The sequence below is a fragment of the Tachypleus tridentatus genome, chromosome 13 (genome assembly GCF_004210375.1).
Source record: "Tachypleus tridentatus isolate NWPU-2018 chromosome 13, ASM421037v1, whole genome shotgun sequence".
Lineage (NCBI taxonomy): Eukaryota > Metazoa > Arthropoda > Merostomata > Xiphosura > Limulidae > Tachypleus > Tachypleus tridentatus.
The window spans coordinates 66,636,879-66,650,592 of NC_134837.1; the positions used below are offsets into that span (position 1 = coordinate 66,636,879).

At 34.2% G+C, this 13,714-nt stretch overlaps 1 protein-coding gene across 3 annotated transcripts in view; it reads left to right on the plus strand.

The window, feature by feature from the left end:
• LOC143240663 (phenoloxidase-activating factor 2-like) overlaps positions 1-13,714 on the plus strand; it is a 77,411-nt gene that overhangs the window by 22,374 nt on the left and 41,323 nt on the right. The window contains exon 2 of one of the 3 annotated variants that reach the window (XM_076483461.1): positions 4,297-4,392. The exons of 1 other annotated variant lie outside the window; for it this stretch is intronic. The gene's annotated coding sequence lies outside the window, so the exon portion shown is untranslated. The remainder of the gene's footprint in view (positions 1-4,296; positions 4,393-13,714) is intronic. One more of the 3 variants, XM_076483462.1, reaches the window with a different exon arrangement.

Genomic DNA, 13,714 nt, shown 5'->3' on the forward strand with positions numbered 1-13,714 from the left:
GTATGTGTGTGTATTAGTGTTACAGCCCATGTAGCTTTTATTTTCGTTAAAAATGTTCAACATTTACATTTTTTACCAGGAAAAACAGGTAGCAAAGCACCCTTAAAATACTCCTAACGTGGCAGAGCTAGATTTGGAAAACCGTTTGCTTTTCAGATAGTCAGTTCTATGTTGGGTGTTCAAGAATAAAATCACAAAGAAACTTCTTCATTTTGCCCCGGGAAGGAGGAGAGCCTTCTAATGTAGTCTAACAAAAAGCACTCAGAGTATGAACAGCCTCTGTCTGTTAATGTTCATATCAAAAGATGAAGAGAGAGGTTATTAAAAGTAATAAAGTAATTGTAACATCATCTCTCTGATATGAAGTAAAGTAGGTGTAAAGTAGATTATATATATAAGTACCAGTTCTTGTCGTAATTTATTCGTTCAAGCCCTACATTCAATTTTTATGCCCCCGGACATGGGACAGGTAGCTCAACTTGTATGATCTACAGAAATAAAACGTCGGTATATCCTGTTATATTTGGCATGTTGAGTGATTCTAATTTGGGTAACAAAGAAATACACACGTTGTTGAACAAGTTTATCCATACACAAACACACTATGATCCACGTGTTTCAAACAAAGCAGGTTTCAACGTGTATAATACAAACTACATTACAAACGAAACGACAGATCGGTGTTAAAGTAAAATAGTAACATATGTTGGCTTCTAAGAATGTACCTTTACATAGATAACACGCCCTCTTTCGTATTTCGGTAACGAATACCAATATGGATATGCAGTAACCTTGCGTTACAAATTCTAAAACGTAGTCTTTTGAAGAAATTTACGGATAACCTTAGTTTCAAACAGACATTTTCGTAAAATATTTCAAGGTGAGTAATACAATCTATCGTGGTGATCTCTAGTTAAATAGCTTGGAAAGGATTTTAAATAACTTGTATATTACATTATAGCAACCTCTCGATAAAGTCAAATAGCTTATAAAGGTTTTTAAGATATCTAGTATACTCCATTCTAGCGACCTCTAGAGAAAGTTCAATAGCTCATAAAAGTTTTAAGGTGACTTGTATATTGCATCGCAGCGACTTTAGACCTTTTATAATCGTTTTAAGGTGACTAATATATTGCATCGTGGCGACCTCTAAACGATGTTGAATAGCTTATAAAGGTTTTGAAGTGACTGGTACAATACATCGTAGCGACCTCTAGAGGAAGATTAAAATCAACATGCATTTCTCATGTGACAATAATTGTGCACTAAAACATGCATTTCACTTTTAAGATATTTTTATAGCAATTTAACAAAAAAAAATATAAATTGGCTTCTTGGATGTGTTCCAAACATTGAAAACTAGCTAAAGGTAAAGGTCTCTTTCTAGATCACAAGATTCACACGAAGACGTCTTAGCATTCTGCTTATACTAGAAAAACCTTTTCGTAAAATTAAACAGAAATGACTTAAGAAATTATTTAACTTCTGACTTTATAATAAGCAAGTGACAATTATTTAACTATTTTGGTGTTAAAATAAAAGGAAAATAAAAATATTTCTGACTAATGTTGTAAGAAAAATGAAACTCATAATAATAAGTCAGATAGAAATAGTGTTTCCAGCAGTTGACCCATCTCCCCAGACCTAGATTAACTCTCTGTATTCCCCATTTTCACGTTTTATATTTGTTTTCCCTTTTAAAAATGTTTGAATAAGTGAAATGTAAAAGTTTTGTTAAACTGCTTCTGACGGTGATACAGTCATGAAAATGGAAGCGATAACAGTCTTCCTCCTTTCAAAGCATAAGAACTGTATTTAATTAAACTTCAGAATTCGGAAGGCAATAAAACAAAACAAAGGAATAAAACTAATAGAATCTTTCTGTTCTAAAGATAAGTCAATATGTATAAAACTAATAGAATCCTTCTGTTCTAAAGATAAGTCAACATGTATAAAACTAATAGAATCTTTCTGTTCTAAAGATAAGTCAATATGTATAAAACTAATAGAATCTTTCTGTTCTAAAGATAAGTCAATATGTATAAAACTAATAGAATCCTTCTGTTCTAAAGATAAGTCAATATGTATAAAACTAATAGAATCCTTCTGTTCTAAAGATAAGTCAATATGTATAAAACTAATAGAATCCTTCTGTTCTAAAGATAAGTCAATATGTATAAAACTATTTTCCTTCTGTTCTAAAGATAAGTCAATATGTATAAAACTAACAGTCCTTCTGCTCTAAAGATAAGTCAATATGTATAAAACTAGTATAATCCTTCTGTTCTAAAGATAAGTCAATATGTATAAAACTAGTATAATCCTTCTGTTCTAAAGATAAGTCAATATGTATAAAACTAGTATAATCCTTCTGTTCTAAAGATAATTCAATATGTATACACACACACTTGCCTTGAAAACAAATGAGCGAGTTCCACTGAAGCCAATGACTCAGTGACGACACACCGTAACATAGAACAGATGCACAGACAGCAGATATATGACCAAGCTATGCACTCAGACTTTGATAATTTACTTGTCACATCAATCCATTAAGCCTAATTGTATTCTTTGAACATATATATTGTCAATGAAAACGTGGCGCAATGCGTGCAGAGTGAAAAGTTGAATTTACTTTATAATGGACCAAGTGTTGGTCTGGCACCATTGTTAAACAGAACCTATTATATCGCGATAGTTACAGACACCATGTGTCACTGCTATCTTACAGCGTTACAGACACCATGTGTCACTGCTATCTTACAGCGTTACAGACACCATGTGTCACTGCTATCTTACAGCGTTACAGACACCATGTGCCACTGCTATCTTACAGTGTTACAGATTCGAAGACATTGAAGTTTTATAGCTCTGTAGACCCCATGATATCACAATCTTATAGCGCTGTAGACTATTATCATATCGTGATCTTAAATTGATACAAACCTCTTTACATCGCTATCTTGCAGTGCTACAGAATTAAGACACATCTTACCACCAGCAGTATTGTGTGAAATACGAAATCGCGATCTAATAATGTTTTCGGTTACTTATGCAGTCGGAAGGAAAATAATCTATGTGTAGTACATTTTTTTTCTCACCAGAACAAAGTTTTTTTTTAATTTTTTCAAATATGGAATATTTTTGCAGCTGCTTTTTTATCACATAACCCTCAAAATGATATCTATACCTAACTTTTAATGTTCTCAGATGCAACTAACCCAGTATAAAATAATATTGTTATTTTCTTAATTTACAATATTGAAAAGAGGAATAAAAGGAATATTCAGGTTAAGCATCCCCCCCCAAGAATACACATTTCCAGGGGTCAAAGATTGATTTATTTACCTAAGAAATAAATGTTTTGAGCAATTAATAACTGTATACTGCAGCTACTGAGTCTTATCGTAACAGTCTTCATTACTCAGTGAAGTCAAGCCTGAGAGCCAGGATATATAAATTAGTAATTACCCGAGGTTGCCCGGGTTTTCGAAAAAAAAACCTACTTTCTTTGTTTCCCCTTCCACATTTCTATTGGTAAAATATATTTTGTAAATTTATGAACAAAAACAACCTTAGGTTAGATTTTTTATGAAAAATTTACTAATTTAAAATTTTTTAAATTAGGGCTTCCTTATGATCGATGTTCTTTTTTTTCCTTCATTATCAAGGATAAATAGACCCTTCTGAAAATGTTTATATCTAGATTATTTTGTACACGACCAAGATAGGCCTAGCTCTATTTCACTCAATCCCCCGTTATCCCTACTCAAATATTAAAATTACAAAGATAAATATATGAGTAACATTATGTTGAATTTGTTTTAATGTAAATTTAACACATATGATATGTATTCACATTATGACACTGATGTATGATATATACTACAAACAGAATACAATATTATATTTTATAATGTATCAGAAGAAAAAATACACTCGCAGATGTTGAACCACGTGCAGATTAAAAAATGCATTTGTTGACTTGAGTTTAATTTCAATTTACACTATAAGTATTATAATAAAACTCTTACTCTTTTCACATAATCTATTCTATTGTAGACAGCATAATTTTATTTTATAGGCTGGACCAACTGTTTGCTTTTTCACACACAACATTCTAACTCTGCATACACTTATTTTGTGTGAGGTTAAATATATGACGTACTTGTAGATGTAGGCCTATAATGCTATATTCTAAATTAAGTGTTAACTTAAACATACCAAAACTATGTGAAGTCTGCATAGAATGAATTATTGTGTATATGTTAACGATATAATTTCCGGTTCTTCTAGTAGACGATAGGCGCGTATATCAACCAAAAACTGTCGTTTTGCGCATCTTCACGAGAGGGAAATGTGACCTGCGCAGTGAAAGCGACGGACAAACAGGTAAACAAATTTTTTGGTTTTGAAATTCGCGCAAAGTAAAACGAGAGCTATCTGCGCTAGTCATCCTCAATTTAGCAGTGTAAGACTAGAGGGAAGACAGCAATTCATCACCGCTCACCGCCAACTCTTGGACTATTCTTTTACGAACGATTATTGGGATTGATCATTACCTTATAGCATCGCCACGGCTGAAAAGGCGAGCATATTTGATATGACGGATATTCGATTCTGCGACACACAGATTACGAGTCGAGCGTCTTAACCACCTGGTCATGCTGGGCTGCGCAAACAATGAAACAAAGATTTTGACTTTTATATATAGATAAACAAATGTTTAGCAGTATGAAAAGTGTTTCTTTCAAGAAGTGAAACAATCATATAATAAGTAAATTATAAGAGTAATTTTTCTTCCTTTCAAGTAATTGACATAATCTTAAAGCTAAAGTGAATGAAAGATGAAAATTCTTTATCTTAAAAATAAATATTAAAACTGTGTTATCCTAAAACAGAACATAAATTATATTTGAAGTAGAAAGGTGGCGTCTCACGTTCGAGACGTGGCAACATCAAATACGTTTCGCACTTTTGGCTATGAATGTGCTATAAGAGTGACAGGCAGTACTACTTTCCGAGAATAGTTACTTCAGGCGGAAGATGCTGACGGCTGGTTATCTTTCCTCTCGTCTCCAAGTCAAAATTAAGGACAGCTACAGAGATCTTTAAACTGTCTGCTTTTGTCCATAAAATGTCGCTTATGTCGACAATTAAACACGTTTTTACATTTAACAAAAGCTTAATGTTGTTTTCATCTTATGGAGTTAATATCAAGCTCTGATGAAAGCAGTATACACTATACATCAGATCGGAATACACAGCTAGTAATAACGAACATAACTAATTAAATATATTGTTCAAATTATCTTTCCTGTAATGGTTTGGTAGTTAGGACACTCGACTCGCAACCTTTGAGTTGCGGGTTCGAATCCTTAACACACCGAACATGTTTGAAGGTTTCAGTCGTGAGGCCGTTATAATGTGCCGCTGGTAAAAGAGTAACCTAAGGAGTTGGTTGTCGGTACCTATCCTATAATCTATCACTCCTAAATTAGGGACAGCTAGCACATATAACCTTTGTGTAGCTTTGCGTGAAATTCAAAATAACCACACTTCTCTCTAATGATCAGAACACATTGTTTCATCTACTGTTAACGATATATGAATATAATCTTAAACCTATGTCTAGGAACAAAATAATGGTGTTAAATAGTACTGAAACCAACATCTTTCATTACCCGTCCTACTGTCCTAAGGCCACGAGAAATAAAGAGTTATGATTTTCTGTAAGGCTGGGAATAATAGAATTAGAAGGAAAAAAAAGAGTATATAAGGTACGTTAAAGTTATTTATGTAAGTAAATCAAAACTGCCGGCGATTGACAAGTTTGATAAACAGTCAAATTTGTCACCATTAGCAACTCTTACAGACGTCATCTGATCTGGCGAGTCTGTAATATAATAACCTTCCACATTTTCTTGGACTTGCTTAAAGTCACGTGCCCAAGCAAATTTGTTTTAAACTTTGTATACATGGCTCAGTGTACCGTTTAGATATATAGGTGGAGTACACGCCAGTAATGTAAGTCATATGATTTGTCTGTTTTAGCAGTTTATGATACGTATACTCTTTCATTTTAGTGTAGAAACATTAATATGTAAGTAAACCTGACGATCTGATCGCCAGTTTACACACTTGTTCTTCAAGCTGTTGTCTGTTGTTATGATATGTTCATCTCTTGCCTAATATACTTAAGGCTAGCTGATATTTCAATGCTCCCGTTATTTACTATTTATTAGGGCACGACATGGCCTGGTAGTTAGGGTGCTCGCCCCTTAATAAGAGGGTTGCGGGTTCGTATCCTCCTCACACCAAACATGCTCGCCCTTTCAGCCGTTGTGCGTTATAATGTGATAGTCAATGCCACTATTCGTTGATAAAATAGTACCCTAAGAACTGGAGGTGAGTGGTGATGACTAGCTGCCTTCCCTCTAGTCTTATACTGCTAAGTTAGGAACGGCTAGCGTAGATAGCCCTCGCGTAGCTTTGCCCGAAATTAAAAAAAAAAACACTTCGTTGGATTACCCGAGTCTACTCAGTTGTTTCAAAATATACTATCGTCTTTTCGATGAAAAAACAAAATGTAACATAGGAAAGAATTGAAGTTATTGTTAGCTTTAATGACTTTTTTTTCTCGCATTGCTTACATTTGTGTTTTAATGTACTAAATCAAAAGTGTTTTGCAAATGGGCTTGAAACAATTTCTTCCACTTGTCTTGCGGTTTGGCCTAATACTGGAGAGATGACTTGTCCTCAGCAAGAAATCCTGTTCTTCTAAACTTATTTCTTCTTGGTTAGCTGACGAATTATAAATACAACTAACAAGTTCTATTTCCTTTCTGGTAGTTGAAACAGGATATAGGCCCAGTTCGTATCTTATTCTCCTTTACCGATCATGAATAATAAGGCCACCAGACGGCCTTGCGTGCGTGGGCACCAAAGCGGATATCTTCACCAGGTTCTGAGATCCATATTGATGGATGATGCCCAATTGAATACAGGACCTTAAATAAGTGGAACTGGCTTTGCTATGCATCGTAAATTAAGTTGAAAAAACCGGACTCAAGTGGATTTTATTTTTAAAATTCAAACAGCGTGTAACACGTACATGGTATACGGTATTAGGCTTAGCTATTACTATTCTTATTATTCCTTCATTCTTTTTTTATGTATCTATGAACATTTGAAGAACACGATCCTAATGTATTCACATGGTACACATGTGGCAGTCATCCAAGACAGCGATTTTAACAATAAGAAGAATGTATTTTTACTGTTGAATTTTGCGTGAGGCTACTTGAAGAATACGTGTGCTGGTTATCTGTAACTTAGAGTTGATAGACAACAGGAAAGGCACATTGTCAACATCACACACCGCCAACTCTTCAACCATTCTTTTACTAATTAAAAGTACGAGTAATTGTCACATTATAATGTTCTCGCGACTGAAAGGGCGAGCACGTTCGGTGAATAGGTTCGAACCTGTAATCCGCAAAGTGCGAGTCCAGTGCCTAATGTTACACCGGGCCATGCCAGACCTCAAAGGTGTAATAAATAACAATGATAAAGAAACACAACGTTTGATATTAATTAGACTTTGTTTCGTTATATATTTATCCGTCTATGTTTGTCCACCCATTCGATTATGTTTCGTGTATGTGTTTGGCTGCATTGCTAACTATCGACCAATATATCTTTACTTAAGTATATCTATTTCTGTGCCTCTAGTTATACATCTTACAGTGTCAGCTCGAAGGTTTGTTAAACATTCGTTTAGAAAGTAAGGCCATTAAAACTGAATATATATGTATATGTATGTGTGATAATATATATCAACAGAATGCCGTGAAATTTTTCAGTTACTGATGACTTGCGAAAAGTAAATGTTCAGACAGTTATGGGCCTTTCTGGACTTGAAATTAGAATAGCATTCATTATCAAATAAAGCTTACTGTGATTCCTTAAGATAGACTTAAACTGACCAATCAGAAATTCCGTATCAAAACTAAAATTAGAATAGCATCCATTATCAATTAATGATGCCTGTGATTCGTTGAGAATGATTAAACTTGCCAATTATAAACTTCATATCAAGATTTAAATTAGTGTAAAGCACTTTGTAAAGCAACGTTAACTGTGATCATTTTGGAGTCATTAAACTGATCAATCAAAAATTCTGTATCAAAATTCAAACTTAATAGCATAAAACTCCTTATCAAATAACGCTGACTGTGACTGATTGTTAATTATTAAACTGACTAATCAGAAACTTTGTATCAAAACCGAAATTAGTATAAAGTATCTTATCAATTAATGTTCCCTTTGAATGCCTCAAAACGATCAAACTATCCAGTCTAAAACTTTTTAATTTACATTTCTTGGCAAATTCAATTTGTTTAAAGATGCTTTCACAAACACGTAGTGCAGCAAATACTGGGCTATTTGAAAAGACGGGAGTAGTTGCGTCAAAATGTTTCATTCAGAAATTATGTTAACAGATTGATTTATTTAAGTAAGATGATATTGAGTTTACAAAAATTGTTATTTTTAGAAAGCATAAATGCGTGTCTGTAAACTGCTTGTATAAGTTATAGTCTCGGACATTCCCGGATTTTTGTCCGCGAACAAGTACCTAATGATATCACTCGTATAAACAAGGCATCGTGAATAACACCCCATATTTCCAATTGTCTACAGAAGCACCTTTCAGCCACCAAAGTGACCTAATTTAGATCAGGTTTCATTGTATCGTATTCTAACGGGGACAACGAATAACAAACACCAAGGTGAAAGAACGTGGAATATCAATATACCTTTAGTTAATTCTGTGTTTGTGAGGCTACCATATATGCATAAATAGGGTTAGGCTAACAGAAGACAAGTAAGATAAGAACAAAAAAAAAAAAAGACATTATTAATAACATTAAAAACTCGTAAAACTTTAGCGCTTTCTAGAAGTTGACCTGTCCCTCAGCAGGAGCAAAGCGCTCGGGTTATATCGTTGTTGTTGTTTTTTGTGAGTTTTTGTTGTTGTTGCTGCTCGTGTTCTTTTTCCATTAGCGCAAACATTACGGAAGAAAATGGATCGACTCTTAATTGCACATTACTGAACATTGCATACAAACTTTTAAGCAGATGTGGCAAAACTTCAGTCATCTGTCACATATAAAACTATGTTCATGGAAAGTGAAGAAATCTGGGACGGTTATTTAGGAATGATACAGCAGCTTTAAGTTGGATAAGGCTGTAAAAATAAAAATAAAATTTTTTATTGGTTTGATACCATGAAATAGTCTTACCTGCAGGAAACTGTGAAGTAGTTTTTAATCTATACCAGACTGTGAAATAAGATCCAGTTTTAACCAGCCAAAATCCTTAACCTGTAAAAACAAACTTCACTTTAACTTACCGAAATACCCTAGATCTTTACAAAACAAATTCCAGTCTTAACCTGGTAGAAAACACCTTAACTTACGTAAAAACATTATCTTATCAAACAAAATACAGTCTAAACTTGTAAAGAAACACAGTAACTTCAACATCGGGATTTAGTATGATATCAATAGTTATGACATACTAGTAGCTTCAGTAGTCGTTGGTTTTAGTTTCGATTTTGCTTATAAGGTGTTTCCATCAAAAATGTTTCTTTCCCTCAGAGACAGAGGTAATTTTACGGAGTTACAATGCTAAATCAAGGATTCGATACCCGTGGTGGACAGAGCGTATATAGTCTATTGTGTAGCTTTGCACTGAAAAGTTAACAGAAATGCGAAAGTAATATGTCCATAGAAATTGTTTTCGTGCTCGGAGTAAAATATACCGTTTTCCCGATAATACACAAAAATTAATCACTAAGTCTACCTTTTATTCAGATGCAAGCTAAGAACGTATGAGTAACGCTGTTTTACCAAAAAAATTAAATAAAGAATTTAATAGGAACACCTTATAAGTAAAATCGAAACTATTAAAATTTTCATTTTTCTCTGGAAAATGTTCTAAGTTAATAAGACGTTATTTCATTTGTTTCCAATGAACGATCCTATTAGGTTTTGACCGCTTATGCTTTAGACAGCTTAACAAGAAAAACAACTAATAGTTTAGACAGTAATACTTAGTGAATAATGATGACACTATGAGGGGTAGAAACTGGCGCGAATGAGGGTTTAAGAATACTTTGACCTACTTTAATTAAACCAGTGTACTGGCCTTACTGTTAGGCCTAGCTCATGAAACGTTAAGCAACGTTTATCTATTTAAAAACGTGCATAAGACATTAACCTACAGTGCCGCGTTCAATAACTTGAACAGGGCCACTAGTTAGCTCGATAGTTGTGGGATTAAACAACTTATTATATAACACGTTTAGTTTTAATTAGTAATCCATTCTTACCTGTTCGGAAATAAAAATGATCGCGTATTAAATCATCACACACAAAAAGTTGAAAAGCCATTGCTACGTATGAATATAAATTAGTTTTCATCAGACGGCTACCTAAGCCTACACGATGTAATTAAGCAGCCACTGTCAGTTTGTTGCTGTCACACGAGAACAATCCAAATTGTATGCGGTATTCCGTCTCTATCTATTTAAAAACTTGAAGGTTATTTTAGATTGTTTGAAAAAAGTTTTCATAACACGAGTGAGGCTGGGCAATTAATAAAAACCTCGAGGAACTCTCTAAAATGAAGGGTAGGTAATTAATGCATATATTAAGAAACCATCAAGGATGAAGGGTAGGTAATTAATAGAAACGTCCAGAAATCCTACTTCCTTTCGTTTATAAATCACAGATCCAATCTTTATTACCTGTAAATATCATTATCCTTTGTGCTTTGGCGTGACCTACAGGGTGGCCCGTAAGTCCCTACCCATCCATATGTTATTATGTTATATTCAATTACGCATGTATTATAAATTTGTTTCTTTTTATATTCAGAGAAAAATGGCCGATGTAAGCCCATTTACACTTGAAGAGCGTATTGTGACAAGTACATGGGTACATGAGCGCAAGAATACTGTTGACATCCTGGATACATAAGATATATGGATGGGTAGGGACTTACGGGCCACCCTGTAGTAATTAGAGTATCTGATATATGAATCCCTGAATTCTAATTTCAAGTCCCTTTGCCTCAAAAATTCCACTTAGCGCTTATAATCTGTAAGTTATTACTTGTCTCACTTATGTCCTTAATGATGAATTAATTCATTTTTTTTTCACGCATGTATTGTAGCAATTTTATCACTTTGTTTGGAAATCCCCGAAAACCTAACTAGCTGTCCACGAATAAAGGGAATGTAACGTACAATAGCTCTTACAGAATCAGTAACATTAGTTAGGAGACAATCATAAAATAGGCCTAAGTTGTTAGTGGCTACCACTCTGATTGACCTTTTATAACAGTACTACTACTACTAATTATTCGTCAAAATCTTATGATATTTTAAAAACAGGATAAATTATCATATAGTTATCGGCCGACTGGTTCAAGGTTATAACAAACAGAGATTCTTAAAACAAAGTTGTATATTTTATACTGATGTAAAAAGCTATTAAGACTATCAGATACAGTCTCTAATTTCAATTACTTACCGCAGTGAAGGTACCCAGTCAGAAACACCCTACACACACATATACATATATGCTAAGAGGATGATTTTTACTCACATAACCCACAGCTTAAAATACGGGTTATATTTCTGGTATTGTATAAGTTTTAACTAAATCTGAACATCACCTAACAGCTTACGATCACGTGCTCAGTACAATTCGCCCAATCAATAAAATCGTGAGCTCAAGTCTCGTCTGCTTTCAGTTTTCATTTCAGAAAAATTTTAACCTAACTTCACAGAAGTACTGTTTAAATAACAAAAAATTGTTTGTGTATTGTTTTTCTTATAACTGTGGTATTTTCTGAAGACTTATTAATTATTTTGTAAAAACAATGGACTTTGCAATATTAAAACATTCATGGAGTAGGAAAATGTACGCAATACATCAAATTAACCCAAGAAACTCAATTATCTGTCTATAACGTAGACAGACATTTACACAATGATAGAAAATATCAAAATACTCTGTTACCGAACGTGCTCGTCCTTTCATTAGTGGAAGCATTATAATGTTACATTCAATCCCACTGTTCGTTGTAAATTGATTAGCTACCTTCCCTCTAGTCCAGTGGTTCCCAAACGGTGTGCCGCGGACGTTTGTAAATGTTTGGCATCAAATATGCTTCTTCATGACTGTGTAAAATAATCAAGTTTATTTAGGCCAACGTGGCCTTATTATCCTAACACAGTCTAGTTTATCACTGCCAAATTAGAAACAGCTAGCGCAGATAGCCCTTGTGTAGCTTTGCACGAAACTCCAAACAAACAAACAAAAACACCAAACTACTCATGTATGAAATTCAAGATAGTTTGTTCAGGAGATAGCATTTTAAGTATGAAGTGTGTCTAGTGTTCAGTTTCATGGTATGGTAAAAGATAGATAAGAGCGAATAAAGCTGTTCAGTACAAGTTCTGAAACTAATGTAGGCCTAACTTAAAATATAACGTTTTAAGATAAAATTTCCTTGTAGATCTAATCGATCAACAAACAACAGCAACATAAGTGGATTTATGTACGAATTCGATTCGGAATGGAAAAAGGCGTATAAGTGAATAAATAGATATATTTTGGGACTCCAATTTAAATTATACTGTATATGTATATTTCAGTACGATTTCTACTGCGGATATCCGTCCACGTGCCATAACGTAACCACAACAATACAGTAATACCTCCCACACACACTATTGTCAATAATGTGTAAAGACTATTCAAGTGGATTCGAATTCGAGGACATATTTATCCATACTCTTACACAAAATATCGTCTTATACCAAGAACTGGACATATTAGATCTTATGAAAAAGATGTCGTTGTTTATTGTTATGATTCTTTTAGTGCAAATCTGTATAATGGCTAGCTGCACTCGGATCGCTGTGGAGGATCGAACCCTAAATTTCCATAAGGTAAAAACTTACAGCTGATCTGCCAAGCGACGCAGGAAGAAAAAAAACTTAACAGATATATCGCTATGGAGCGAATTTCTAGGATACAATCTTCCTGTGGAGTTGCGGGTAGTTACACGAGTTCCGATAGAAACAACGTTTAATAATTCATGAAGTCCCCCGCTGGTATATCGGTAAGTCTTCGGATTTACAACGCTGAAATCAGGGAGTCGATTCCACTCGTTGGACTCAGCAGATAGCCTAATGTGGCTTTCCTAGAAGAAAACACATACACGCACACACAATTCGTGAAATTGCCACGTGCTTTTAAACTATAATTGTCTATAGATCGTCCACGCCTTGGTTTGTCTATTTGGCATATTAAAACATGAAAATAAATGACCGTGTTTGTGCTAAAATATATATTTGTATACTTGTCCTTCAGTGCTGTACTCCTCAAGAAACTTCGTTATTCCGTTTCGTAGTAACTTAGGCTTGGTTGATTACGTTGTTTGACTTGCAATAGGTACATGTAATAATACTGTTTGTTGGAGCATAGTTACCTAGTTACGTGTTAAAGACCTTGTATTAAGTGCACAACCTTTCTCAGAATACCTTATCTCGTTTCCATGGTTCCCACTCCCCTCCTTCCATATGTGCGCACTTTCTTTACTCTGCTGTGACGAATACAAGACAACTGAGCGCTTG